This window comes from Pinus tabuliformis, chromosome 3_2, assembly GCF_031772625.1.
Source record: "Pinus tabuliformis cultivar Carrire ecotype Pingquan chromosome 3_2, CPIR1, whole genome shotgun sequence".
NCBI classification, from domain to species: Eukaryota; Viridiplantae; Streptophyta; class Pinopsida; order Pinales; family Pinaceae; genus Pinus; species Pinus tabuliformis.
The window spans coordinates 910,301,116-910,314,012 of NC_142302.1; the positions used below are offsets into that span (position 1 = coordinate 910,301,116).

Genomic DNA, 12,897 nt, shown 5'->3' on the forward strand with positions numbered 1-12,897 from the left:
CTCTTTGAGGCTCTGCGCAACTCCCGTTTGCCTCTGCATGGTCGAGCGTGAGCCCTGGCTGGCTCTACGTGACTCTCCTAGGTTACTGCATTGCTCTCCCGGCACTATCTTTGCCTCTCTGTCTCTCTGTACTCAAATGCCTCTCTATCTCTCTGTACTCAAATGCCCCTGAGCTGCATCCCCCGATCACTAATTCTATCTCTCTTAGCAAACCCCACTCTAGAGAATAGAATGACTAATCACTCTGGTGTATTCTCCAATAGAGATTCATAACAATACACATTAATATTTTATTTTGCCTAAGTTTAGACTTAGGGACTCCATTAAAAATATTAATTATTTTAATATTTCTTGATCTATTTAGAATCTACCCAAACTCTTTCTAGGTATTGGAGATTTCATGTGCCCCAACCTCTCCACCAAATTTCGTGGCTAGAGCACATCTGATGCTACCCCAAATCAACATGCAATGTCAGCAATAGCGCAAATGCAGGGTGGTTCAACTACAAAGTGGCAGATGATTCAAAGTTGCACAATAGCTTGGTGAGCAGTGGCAGGTTGTCACAATTGTCAAACATCAGCAGCGTGTATGGGAGGATGTTATGAGATAGTAGAACACTTTCCTCGCTAAGAGGGAGTGTAAATTTTTATAGGATCGAACAAGTGTTCTAACCTCAACTTTGGTCAAAGAAGCTAAGAAACACTAGATCTCTAGAACCTAGAAAATGTTTCAAGATAAAACACTTAGAGATGACTAAATTAAGTTAATTAGTCAATAATTATTTATTTCTTATGTCTAACTTAGGAAAAGTGATTAATTAACAAGAATTAATTGAGAAAGGTGGGAATTTTCTAGAAACTCACATGGATCTACTCAGAGATGATCTTAGTTGTTCATGAGGATTTAATCATGGCTGTTGATAAGCCATGTTGAGATTTGTAGCATGGGAGGTACTCCAAACCCTAAGCTTGAGGATTATAGAGGAGTTGGCACACAAGTGTGGCTTGTGGGCTTGAAACCGAAGCTTGGGGTTTTGTATCCATCGATGTTGGGGCAAAAACCATGGAGAGATTTCTACATGTGATGGATGGAGATGGTAGAGGACGATGAGACGAAATAGAGGCATCGAAAATTGTCGAAATCCGAGTCGTAGAAATGAAGGTATTAATTTCTGAAGTTTGTGTGTGGGCTTGTGGCTCATGTTTGAGGTTAGCTAGGGAAAGATTAGCCCTCATGACAGTCGATAAGCCCACCAAGGGCATTCGTTAGAGCCCTTGAGAAAAAGGAGAGATGTGAGGCATTTAGACACATCCATGGAGCAACACAAGTAACTCGATACATTTTTGTATCTTTGTTTGGGCCACAAGTTAGAAGTAGCCAAGCGGAGGACGAGGAGCTTAGTCTTGGAGCTTTTCCATGACTGTTTGGGTGTTGAGTCAACCTAGCAGCGACGTCACATAGGAGAGGAGTGTTTGGTGGAGTTTTGGGGAAATGTGTGGCAGGTTATCTCTGTTCTAAAGGCCGCGAGGAATTATCTCATTACAGGAGGTTGAGGGCTTGATAGGATTGTTGCAAGGGAGTCGTAGACCTTATCTGAAATTGGGAGAAGGGTCAAGTGAGTTGGAGAGGGTTGGAAGGCCTAATCTAAGGTTGATTTCTCCCTAGGAAGGAAACACATGAGAGGAGGAGGTTGGAAGAAGGGAGCTGCAGCAGTGAGAAGTTGTTCTGGACCTATTTTGGCATGATAATTCTTCCATGAACAGGCCGAGAGGGTGACAGACCTATGGTGACTAGATTGTAGTCCTGTAGTGGTTGTTTGAAGGGTTAAACAAGCCTAAATCAAGGTGCAAGAGCAATCATTTAGGGCAGTGAGTTACCAAACTTGGAGAAGGGAGAAGGTCGCAATGTTTTCTGGAAGTTTTGGTCACAGATGGCGGGTTGTTGTGGGCCAAACTTCAATCCATGTACCGCAATTTAGAGATATGACATTTCTCCTTTGTTGCTAGGTGTTTGGTCTAGATTTGGACTAGATTGGATGGAGTGTTTTTGCATGACTATAGCAGCCAAGAGATAGGGCTGACGTGGACTATCAGATGCCCTAATCAATGCGCAGATTCTATAGCAAGGATTGGTCACTTGTGGTATGTTATAGGGTAGCGTGAGAGTGGACCAAGTGTGGACAGTGGATTGGGCACTTACGGTCTGTTGGAGGGTAGCGTGATAGTGTCCAAGTTGGAGCTCGATGTGCACCATCTTGATGGACTAAGGTGGTTGCTAGAGTGGCAGAAGATGAAGAGCTCAAAGTTCTGATCAGCTAGGAGCAATTTGAGAAACCCTAGATGTGTCGTGTGGAGAAGGACAACTACAATAGAAGATGGGCAGTCCTCCTAGCCCATGAAGCAACAAAACACTACAGTTTTCCCGAAACCCATCTGCACCCATGCCATGATCCTGTCCCGCAAGAGAAATCAGAATGAATACCACTACAAAGGAACCAACTTGACAAACTTCCACCTTTTGATATTCCTATTAAGTGCCTCTCCCAAGTTTATTTCATGAAATATAGTTACAGAAGGTGGAACATTGTTATCTCTACTGTCAACAGGGATATCATCATAAGTATCAAAATTGATGGGTGTCGTGTTTTCTTGTTCCACCAAAAAACCTAGAATGGATCCAACAAAACTATAGCTTCTTGTACTTTAAAATGTAAAATACACAATGTCTTGCAAACAATATTTTTATTAATAAGATGAATGTACAAGGTATGAATGTTACAATGAGGGCCTAATCAATATACCTAGGAAGGTGTCCCTTCATCATTGGGCATGTCTCTTTTAGATTTTTCATTTAACTAGTGACTATTAAAATAATTATTCATAGATAAATTTCTCCATGTTGCATACGTGAATTTGGCATCCTGATTTCTTTCTTTGCAAACCCACTTATTATTATTATTATTATTTAAGTAATTTTCTTTTGAACTAACTTTATAAAAATTATTATAAAGTAACTTTATAATTTTAATAAAGTAACTTTAATAATTTTCATAAAGTACTTTATACTTTATTAAAATTATTACGAGTCATGCCCGTATAGTGAATTTCACTCGTATAGTCATGTTTAGACCTACGCATCCATTGACTATTCAATATGGTATTATTGTGTTGTCACTAGAAGGGAAAACTACAACGAAGCATATGACAGATCACCACTAACATGTCCATCTCCTGAAACATTAAATAGCACTGTTTGTACATATCACTGCGCTAAATCTTCAAGATTATGTTTAGCAAGGTCCATCAGATGACTAGATGTTGCAACAAGAATATCAACACCCCTCTCGAGGTCGTGTTGTTGTTGACGAATTGGTGAGCCCCATAAGAAACCACCACTGTGACAACAATTTGATAAGAAACATTTTTAGCTTCTATGTCTATTTGACATGATAATTCTCTTGTTCGAGAAAGAATAAGTGCCAATGACAATGCTATCTGTGCCCCGTTGGGACACTGAGGAATTTGACCCTTCATAATTGTTACAATTATAGGGAAACAAAACACTACAGTTTCCCTAAAACCCATCTGCACCAACGCCATGATATCCCATCCTCAAAGAGAAATCAGAATAACATACCACTGCAGAGGAGCCAGCTTGACAAACTTGCACCTCTTGATAGTCCTATTAAGTGCCTCTCCCAAGTTTATTTCTTGAAATGTAGTTACAGAAGGGGGAACATTGTTACCTCTATTGTCAACAGGGATATCATCATAAGCATCAAAATTTATGGGTGTCGTGTTTTCTTGTTCCTCCAAAACACCTAGAACGGATCCATTATCAAAACTATTTACTTCTCATTCCTTCCTGTCCAAACACTTCATTCTGGTATATAAATAGATTTCAACTTTTCGTGAAGAGTCAGAGAGTTTGAGCAGATGGAATTGTCTAGTGTGTGCACTTTTCCGGCATTGTATTTACCTCCATCCAATTTTAGGGTCATTCATAGCGTAAATAGCCTCGTTGGAAATCCCAACTTCTCTACCAAAACTCAACAACACTATTAGTCGATCCTCGACTATTTCCTCAGAAATCCAAGAAGCAGAATTATGCATGAGTTCTAGACCTAGTGGAGTATCTTTGAAAGACTGGAAAACCCAATCGGAGTTGCTACTAGTTCCCACAGTCATGATCTAGCAAAATGGATGTGACAAGTCAACCCATGTCCAAAAGATCATTTTTTGTCGAATTGCTTCCACAAGGGGTTCCTCTTGAGCTTCTACGAATTTTACCCATTTGTGATGAACAATTTACACCCATCTTTCCAATTCATGGAGAGGTGACAACCTTCAGCCTTGAGTGACGTGATCCACAAATTTGTTGTAACTCTGGTCTAGAACTTTTTCGATCAGATAGAACAAAACACTACATTGTTTCGACGATGGGGATGTTGAGTCAACAAAACTACGGAGTTTATTCGCTATAGCTCTCAGTTTGGCGTTGGGAATGGAGCATCATTGATGAGTGTGAAAATATGGAATAATTTGATTCCTTATAAGGACGTTGTTCATGAAATTGAAATGTTTGATGGTCGTTGAGTTGGCACCAATTTCTCTAAATCTTGGAGGTAGGACATTAAGAATCTCTACTAACTCGTAGTCATGATCTTTTGCATTGTGGATGTCGTCGGCTATCATGTTATTACATGTAATTTTATCCCCGCAACATTTATCATTCACCTTAATTTCACCAACTGCACCAAAAACTTCTTTTAAATCTTCTTCATCGGATTCTTTGTCAAGGCCACCTATAAAAATTTCAAATTGCTTTCATTTCTTTCCATCCTTTAAGGGGGCAAGCATGTCATTAATTTCATGTTCATCATCTTTTTAAGCTTCTTCAATAGTCTCTTCATTCTCATCATAATCTGAAATTGACATAACCTCTCCCTAATCTTCCGCAAAATGTAGTGAATCTTCATGAAAAAATTATGTAGATTCATTTTTTCCTCCTTGCTTGCATCTTCAACAGTCATATTTTTTTTCTGTCAAAACACTTTTCTCAAACTCATCCTCTTTGACATTAATGTCAACTTCTATTATAGGTGCTAAATCTGGTGTTTTAAAAGCCTTTAGAGATTCGGTAAATGATATTTTTATTTTTTTGTAATGATTCTCAAATTTCACTTAACAGTTCAATTTTAGATTTATGAGATTCACTTAATTCCTCAAAATAGTAAAATACGTCTCCACGATTTCAAGTCTAAGCTTAATGGGAAAATTGTGCAACAGATAACGTCCAAAGGGTCGAATGGCTTTGATATCGTTGAAGCAACAAAACTATAGCTTGTTGTACTTTAAAATGTAAAATACACAATGTATTGTAAATAATATTTTTATTAATAAGATGAATGTACAAGGTATGAATGTTACAACGAGGGCCTACTTAATATGCCTAGGCAAGTGTCCCTTCATCACTAGGCATGTCTCTTAAACATACATTTTCATTTAACTAATGACTATTAAAATAATCATTATTTTGATTATTTATTATTTACATTTATTTGTATTTATTTTATTATAAATTATATTCATAACAGTCTGTGTTCATTGTGAGAGATGGGCATCTTATACTGATAGGTGGCAGCGCTCCGTGCCCTATGTTAGTATTCATTGGAGCAGCGCGAGAAGACTATAGTGGGCTGAAGTCCCTGAGTAGCTAAGGAGCAGCAGTGAGCAGATAAGAGTTGTTCACAAACAGAGTTGTGAACAACTTGACAAGGGTCTCAACGTGTTGTGCCCTTGATAGACTAAGGCACAACTAGTGAGCAAATTGTATCTTTGTATCAGTGGACGTATGAAGGCCATTATCCCTAATACGGGAGCCCTAGACTGTTCTATTATTCAGTTTGATTAATATAACGAAGTTGGGTTGAAAATTTGTAGAAAGTTGTCTATATTTTGTGCACTAGAAGATTTACTATTGTTTATATTCTGTTGTGCAAAATAGCTTCATTGTGATTCTTGGATTGGTAGCGTCAATGATCTAAGATTCTATCCTAGACACCAGGACCATGGAAAAACAACAAGCCAACGAGAGATTATAAGAGGACGTCGATGGGGTTGGATCAAGACACAGTTGAAACTTGACACACTTGAGAGATCAATTTCTTTGGTGGATCAAGCTATCCAACAACAACGGTTGAGCAGGGAAGAGGAGTTCGAGCTAGATGGGAATCAGAATTAGTGAGGGACGAAGACAATGATTTCGAAGGAGATTCTAGTTTCAGAGAGGCAGCAGCAAGTGACAGAAGTATTCCACAGTGACGCTGCACAGGGGCTGTGCAGTAGCTTTAGTGAGAAGTTTGATTTAGCTAAAAGGGAGGTCTATTCAACTTCTAGAGGACGGCAAATTTTTCCAGAGGGCCCGAGAGTCATTTCCAGTAGCAGAGACAAGCAAGACAACTTGATCAAAGTTTGAACAAAGCCACACATGTGAGGGTCTGTGCAGAGGCAACACAAAAGGCTTGCGCAACGTTTGGATAGCTAGAATTTCTGAGCAGAGCAGTGCTAGGATTGCTTTTGGAGAGACAAAAATTTCTCTCTAATATTTTTGTCAGATATTTGCCGATTAAATAGCCAGCTGAGAATCCATAGATTGTACTCAGATTATTTCACTGTTGCATAATAATAAAACCCTCATCTGTTGCACTGGTTTTCCCACATTGGGTTTTTCCAGGGACATTTGTCCAAAAATAACTATGTCAAATTTTTGTGTGTGCTCTATATTTCTCTGTTTCCAACATTTTATTTTCAGCAATGTTTTATGGTGAAAATTGCAATTTTGATTTTATTTGTTATTTGTCATAGCAAATAAGTTGCACTTAATTTGTAATCGTTAGAAGAATAATTTCCAGTTGTTGCAATAGATTAAAATTTTCAAAGATCTCTAATTCGAGATATCTTGACAAAATATGAAGCCACTGTGTCATTCTTTATCATCTTGACATTACAAAGTTGACCACTTAGATTGATGGATTGATTCACATTATTGATGGATATACAATCCAATGATAGCATTGTACATAGCCTTAGCGAACTTATGTTCAGCAATATAAGAATTAAATTATCCCTAACAGAATCCAAAAAAATACTTCTTGACAAAATATCATCTTCATGATACTTTCCTAACTGATCAGATGGTTCAGTGACTTTACCTATGGCATTTCCCAAAACTTTGTTCCTTTCAAGAATGATCTCAACTCTTGCCTTCCATGACCTATAGTTAGTGGCTCCTTCAAGCTTGTTTTCAGTCTTCATGAATGAAGAATTCATGATGACAATATAGGACAGAACCCAAAAACCTTTCCACTGCTCTTCGAGATGTTTTTCAATTATTCTTCAAGTGCTCTTAAATTGATCTCTCTACTCTTTTCCTTCACCAAAGCTCTGATACCATGTTGAAATTCTAGTAATGCAATGACTAGAATAGTTTTTTACAAATGATAATTACTTCTATTAATGTATTTGTTCCTTATTTATACTTTAGTCAACAAGTAGCTATACAGGAAAAACTTTAGCCATTTTCTCTTCAATAGGAGCAATAAATAGAGATCATAGTAGACAATGAATAGTAGACAACAAGCAAGAGACAAGAGACATCAAAATTAGGCTCATGGCCAGTGAAAAATCCACTAGGGGAAAACCCAAAATTCTTTTCTCATGAGAGATAGATTATGTCCATCAATAGTACATCAAAAACTGTTTCAATAAAGTACTTATCCAAGCCTACTCATAAAATGAGAGAGATATCACTTATGTCCTACAAGAAAGGTCTGCATAAGATAGCCGAATTATAGTCCTGAAGTCACTGTCAAGGAACGCCGAAATCACCACTGTAATTACCAGCAAGCTGCATAGAACGTATGCCCAAAAAATACTCGGTCAAGACACAGTCAAGAAATATTCTTCACACGTGTGGAAAAGCCTGTAATAGAAGACCGAACTATCTAGTAAATACATACCAAATTGTTTGTGACGATGATGGATGAAATGATGCCAACGACCTCATATAAATAGGTGTCATAAGAGCGCTAATTAGCCCTAATGAGGCCAACACCATGTCCTTCTTGAGGCCGACTTGCGTGTGAAAATTCCTAGGCTCGAAGGAACCCCTACTGCAACAAATCTGAATCTACTTCACCTACTTCATTTTTAATATAGATTAACCAAGTTATTCTTCTAAATACTGAAGCAAATTACTTCTACAGCCTACAGTAATTAAATATTTGATCTCATGAAACAGAAAACAAAGCAAAGAACAAGATACATAGGACACACTTATTTTTGGACACAATAGTCCCCAGAAAAACCCAATGCAGGAAAATTGGTGCAACAATTCTGAGGGTTTATTATTATGCAAGAGAAGTATCTAAATACATATCTAGGATGCTCATCTAGCAATCCTTTACAGAGAAAATACTGGCAGAAAATATGAGTGAGTTTTACCTCACTTCACCCGGCAAAATTTTGGCTGATCCGACACAAGACTAGCTAACCCAGCTATTTCTGCGTTGGCTCTGCTTCAGCCCTGCATCACCTTCTATGACCTCTGTGTCAGCTCTCCCAAAAGTTCTGGCGGTCCCTTGTAATTCCCAGCAATTCCGACAATTCTAGATTATGCGTGACAGGCAGCTTTTCTGCTCTGCGCTAGCCCTGTTAGCTCTGCATAAGGACTACGTGGGCCCAGACTGGCCCAGCGTCAGCTCTCCCAACTACTGTGTTGCTTCTCTGCGACCTCTCTCCGCCTCTCTTTTCTGTATTTTCCGAAAATTCCTCTCGGATTCTCTCTGACCCTCAGCTGCAAGATCTCCCCAATCGATTTTCCTCTTGAGAACTTCTCACCTCGGAAAATTGATTTCCTCAATCTCTCTGTGTTTCCAAATGAACCGCAAGCCTCCATTTTATACTTTTCTTGTTGAGTCTTCAACAGTCGAGATTAAGTCTCTAATCAATGGGTAAGATTAAAACATGACTTGATCCGCCTTCTAGATCATTCTCACCCATATTTTGATTAATACCCATTAATATTTTAAGTTTCCTAAGTTTAGACTTTAAAACCCCATTAAAAATATCAATTATTTTAATAAAATACAATCCGGGTGGAATTACACCAAACAGTTTCTAGGTTCTTTAGAACTCATGTGTCTTAGCCTCTCCACCAATTTTCAAGGCTAGAGCACTTCCAATGATACCAAAACCTAACATTGAGGGCAGATTGGGTTGACTTGAAGAATTAGGATGGGCCAAAAAAATTTAATTTATTTTCCATGTGTTTGATGAAAAATGCCGACCATAGTTAACTCATATTTCAACAAGCCCAACACTCATATTTGGAGGGGCAATGTTGGGGACACAAAACTAGGTCTGCTCTTGAAACAAGGCAAAGTGCCCTCTAGAAAGTGTTGAAGAAGAGTTAAGCTATCCTTCAAGAGACCCCTGTTGGAATGTGAAACCACCTTAACGAAACCTCTCAAGATCAAGTGAGGTCATCTTCATTATGGACATGAAACCATTAAACCATCATAGTGAGCCATATCTAATTCTATGGGCACAAAAATACTTCACACAAAACTCACCTTCAAATGTATAACTAGATCAAAACCTGTATAAAAGTTACCTCACCCACATTAGGGATGATTAGGTCAACACCCATATTAAGTGTTTCCAGCCTCCAAGGGAAGTGGCGTGCCCTAAGTTGACCCATCAATCCATAGGTGTGTGTGAGATCGTGAACATGGAGAATGGGAGACTTCAAAGAAGAAACCACAACCATGAGACCAGCTAATGGGATCCAACATCTAGAGTGTAATGATCTAAGCAAGAAGTAATCGTGGTGGCATGAGTTGCCCCTTTCCTCAGCTTGATTTTTCCACCCCTCTAGTGTGCCTTTTACTCTAATGATTTTCCCTTATTTGGTGCATAGCTTAGGAGCCCAAGCTTGGTTTATGCTTTACCAATACCCTTTCAAGATGTAATGGTTTCTCACTCATCGGGGTAGTGACATTCAACAGTTCCTTTCGTTTAGATGAAGAATTAAATGCTTGAGGAACTAGAAGGTGGCTAATGAGGGAGATAGAGCTAATGCTAGGCTTTTCCCCATGTGCTAAATATGTCTCAAGTTTCAACCATCATTTGCATTTTACATTTCCTTTCATTGTGGCTTTATATGCTTTAATCACTCTTGCAGCTGCATCAACCTGAGGCTAAGTTTCCAGGCCCTTACTCAAGGTTGTAGATATAGGGTGCCAATGTCACTGACCAATGACTACAAGATATAGATGGCCAATCAGGAGGGATGGAAAATGCTAAGTAAGGATCACCTTGAAGATGCTATATCAATCAATGTCTTCCTAGTATTTCCCTTCCTAAGCCCTAAGGCCTTAGAGGAGGTCCCAGTAGACTAGAGCCAAAACTAACCTCCCAAGTCAAGTGTGGGAACAAGAACACTATCAAGATTGATCAATCATCCTGTTTGTCCCCATTATCCATATTAATATGCCATAACATTAAATGAAAACACACAATCACTAGAGTGGTTACAATACCTGCTGAGAGATGACCCACCTTCCTTCAAGAAGAGTGCCAAATGGGGGAGAGATCTGACCAGAGCAATGATTGGAGAACTCTGGCATGTTGTCATATGCAAACCGTCATAGGGCTGCTGGCTGGCTGGCTGTCAAATGAGGAGGAAAATTTTCTCCTATGGATTAACAACTTTTGGTGGATAACAGGTTATGCTTTTTCTTTCCATGGACCAATTTTGGCTACTCATCAACATAAATATTCCCTTTTTTTATTCCAATAATAATCACTGTCTAAGTTACCAGGATTCGGATACGGATTCGGATTCGGATACGGATCCGGATCCGGATCCGCTTGATTTTTGAAAAGCTAGGATTCGGATACGGCAAGAAAAGACATGTACGATTAATATAAATATATTTTATAATAAAAAATTTGATATTAATGTCCAAATTTATTGTGATCACTATCCATCAACAACAATAGAGTTTATATTATTATTATTATCCAATTTTAAAGTCACGACCAAGCCAGACACCAAATTGGTGTATGAGACCCCCTTGTTTGTGGGACAAGGGACTCACCTCCGTGTAGCGATTTGATTGTTAAGTCTACGAAGGCATACATACTCTACCCCTCTAGTTTTGAACCTATGACCTCATAGGAGGAAACACATACTCTTAACCATCAAGCCCACACAAGTTGAATTGTGTAGATGAATTTCATGAAAAAACATACAATACTTCATTATTAAAGTAGCATTAATTATTTTATAAAAATTAAATTATAAATTATAATATATTACAAAACTATTTAAATGATAAATAATAATAATTTACTACACATATTATTTTATATGATTTAAATAATAAGCTTATAATATATAAAAGTTTAATATAAAATATAATCTACAAATTTTGAAACTTGTACATAACAAATTTGATATATTTTAAATAATTTTAATTTATAATATATATACAATAAAATAACAATTTTTTAATATTTTGAATAATTAATTTATAAGATATTTACACAAGAAAATTACTTTATAAAATTATAACATTTCTAAACTAATATAAATAAAGTATAACCTATTTAAAAAGTTTTAATTAAATTAATGTGAGTAAAATATAGCATAGCTATAAAAAAATAATTAAATTAATATAAATAAAATATAGCATATTTATAATTAAATTGTGATATTATAACATATTTAACGTATAAACACCATGTATATACATTTCTGAACTAATATAAATAAATTATAACATATTTAAAAAGTTGTAATTAAATTAATGTGAATAAAATATAGCATAGCTTTATAAAAGTATAATTAAATTAATATAAATAAAATATAACATATTTATAATTAAATTATAATATTATAAAATTAATATAAATAAAATATAACATATTTATAATTAAATTATAATATTATAACATACCTAAAATATAAACACCATGTACCTATACGTGTCCTTTTATAACATTTCTAAACTAATGTGAATAACATATAACAGATTTATAACCATACGGGTTTTTTTATAACATTTCTTAACTAATGTCTATAACATATAACAGATTTATAAATTTATAATTAAATTAATGTAAATAATATAACATATTTATAATTAAATTAATATTATATCATATCCCAAATATAATATGAGTTCAAATGTGCCAAATTGCATATGCCCCGCTGATAAATAAAAAACCCAGCACTGCCAAGTCCGTAGATACCAAAAACAATGATATTAAATACCAATGGCATCATTCTGGCCGTCTTATTGGCTGCACATGCACATATTATCTGAGCTTCCAGCTAGCAGCTATCGGGTTAGAGTACAATGCATTACCAAGACATTTTACTCAAAAACTGTTTTCTAGCGAATCCAAGTGAATCCGGATCCGAATCCGTTTCTGATCCGGGGAACCACGAATCTATTTCTCAGGGTGGACGGATCCGGTAACATAGATCACTGTATATGCTTCTCATAAATATTAAATGGACACTGCTTTTACTAGTCTTTCCTTTGTTGTAGTAAACAAACAAGCCAGAAACCATTTTTAATTTCTGACCTGGCCAGTACTTCCAAATTTTAAACCCTGATTTTCCTGAGATGTGACCTAGAGTTCCCTTCACATCATTTCTGCTTAAATGCAATGTAGAGATCAATCCCTAGAATGCTGCAACTGTTAACATATTATTCAATGCATTGTCAAAAATGTATGAGGTTTGGCAATGTGTAATGAATTTTAATTTGACAACTTTAAGGAGTTGATTATATACTTGCATCCTTGTTTCACTTCATTTTG

The 12,897-nt window shown here is 36.7% G+C and overlaps 1 protein-coding gene across 1 annotated transcript in view; it reads right to left on the reverse strand.

Annotated features, from left to right (window-relative positions):
• Window positions 1-12,897, reverse strand: part of SRFR1 (Tetratricopeptide repeat (TPR)-like superfamily protein) — a 256,769-nt gene that overhangs the window by 106,423 nt on the left and 137,449 nt on the right. The window lies entirely within an intron of this gene.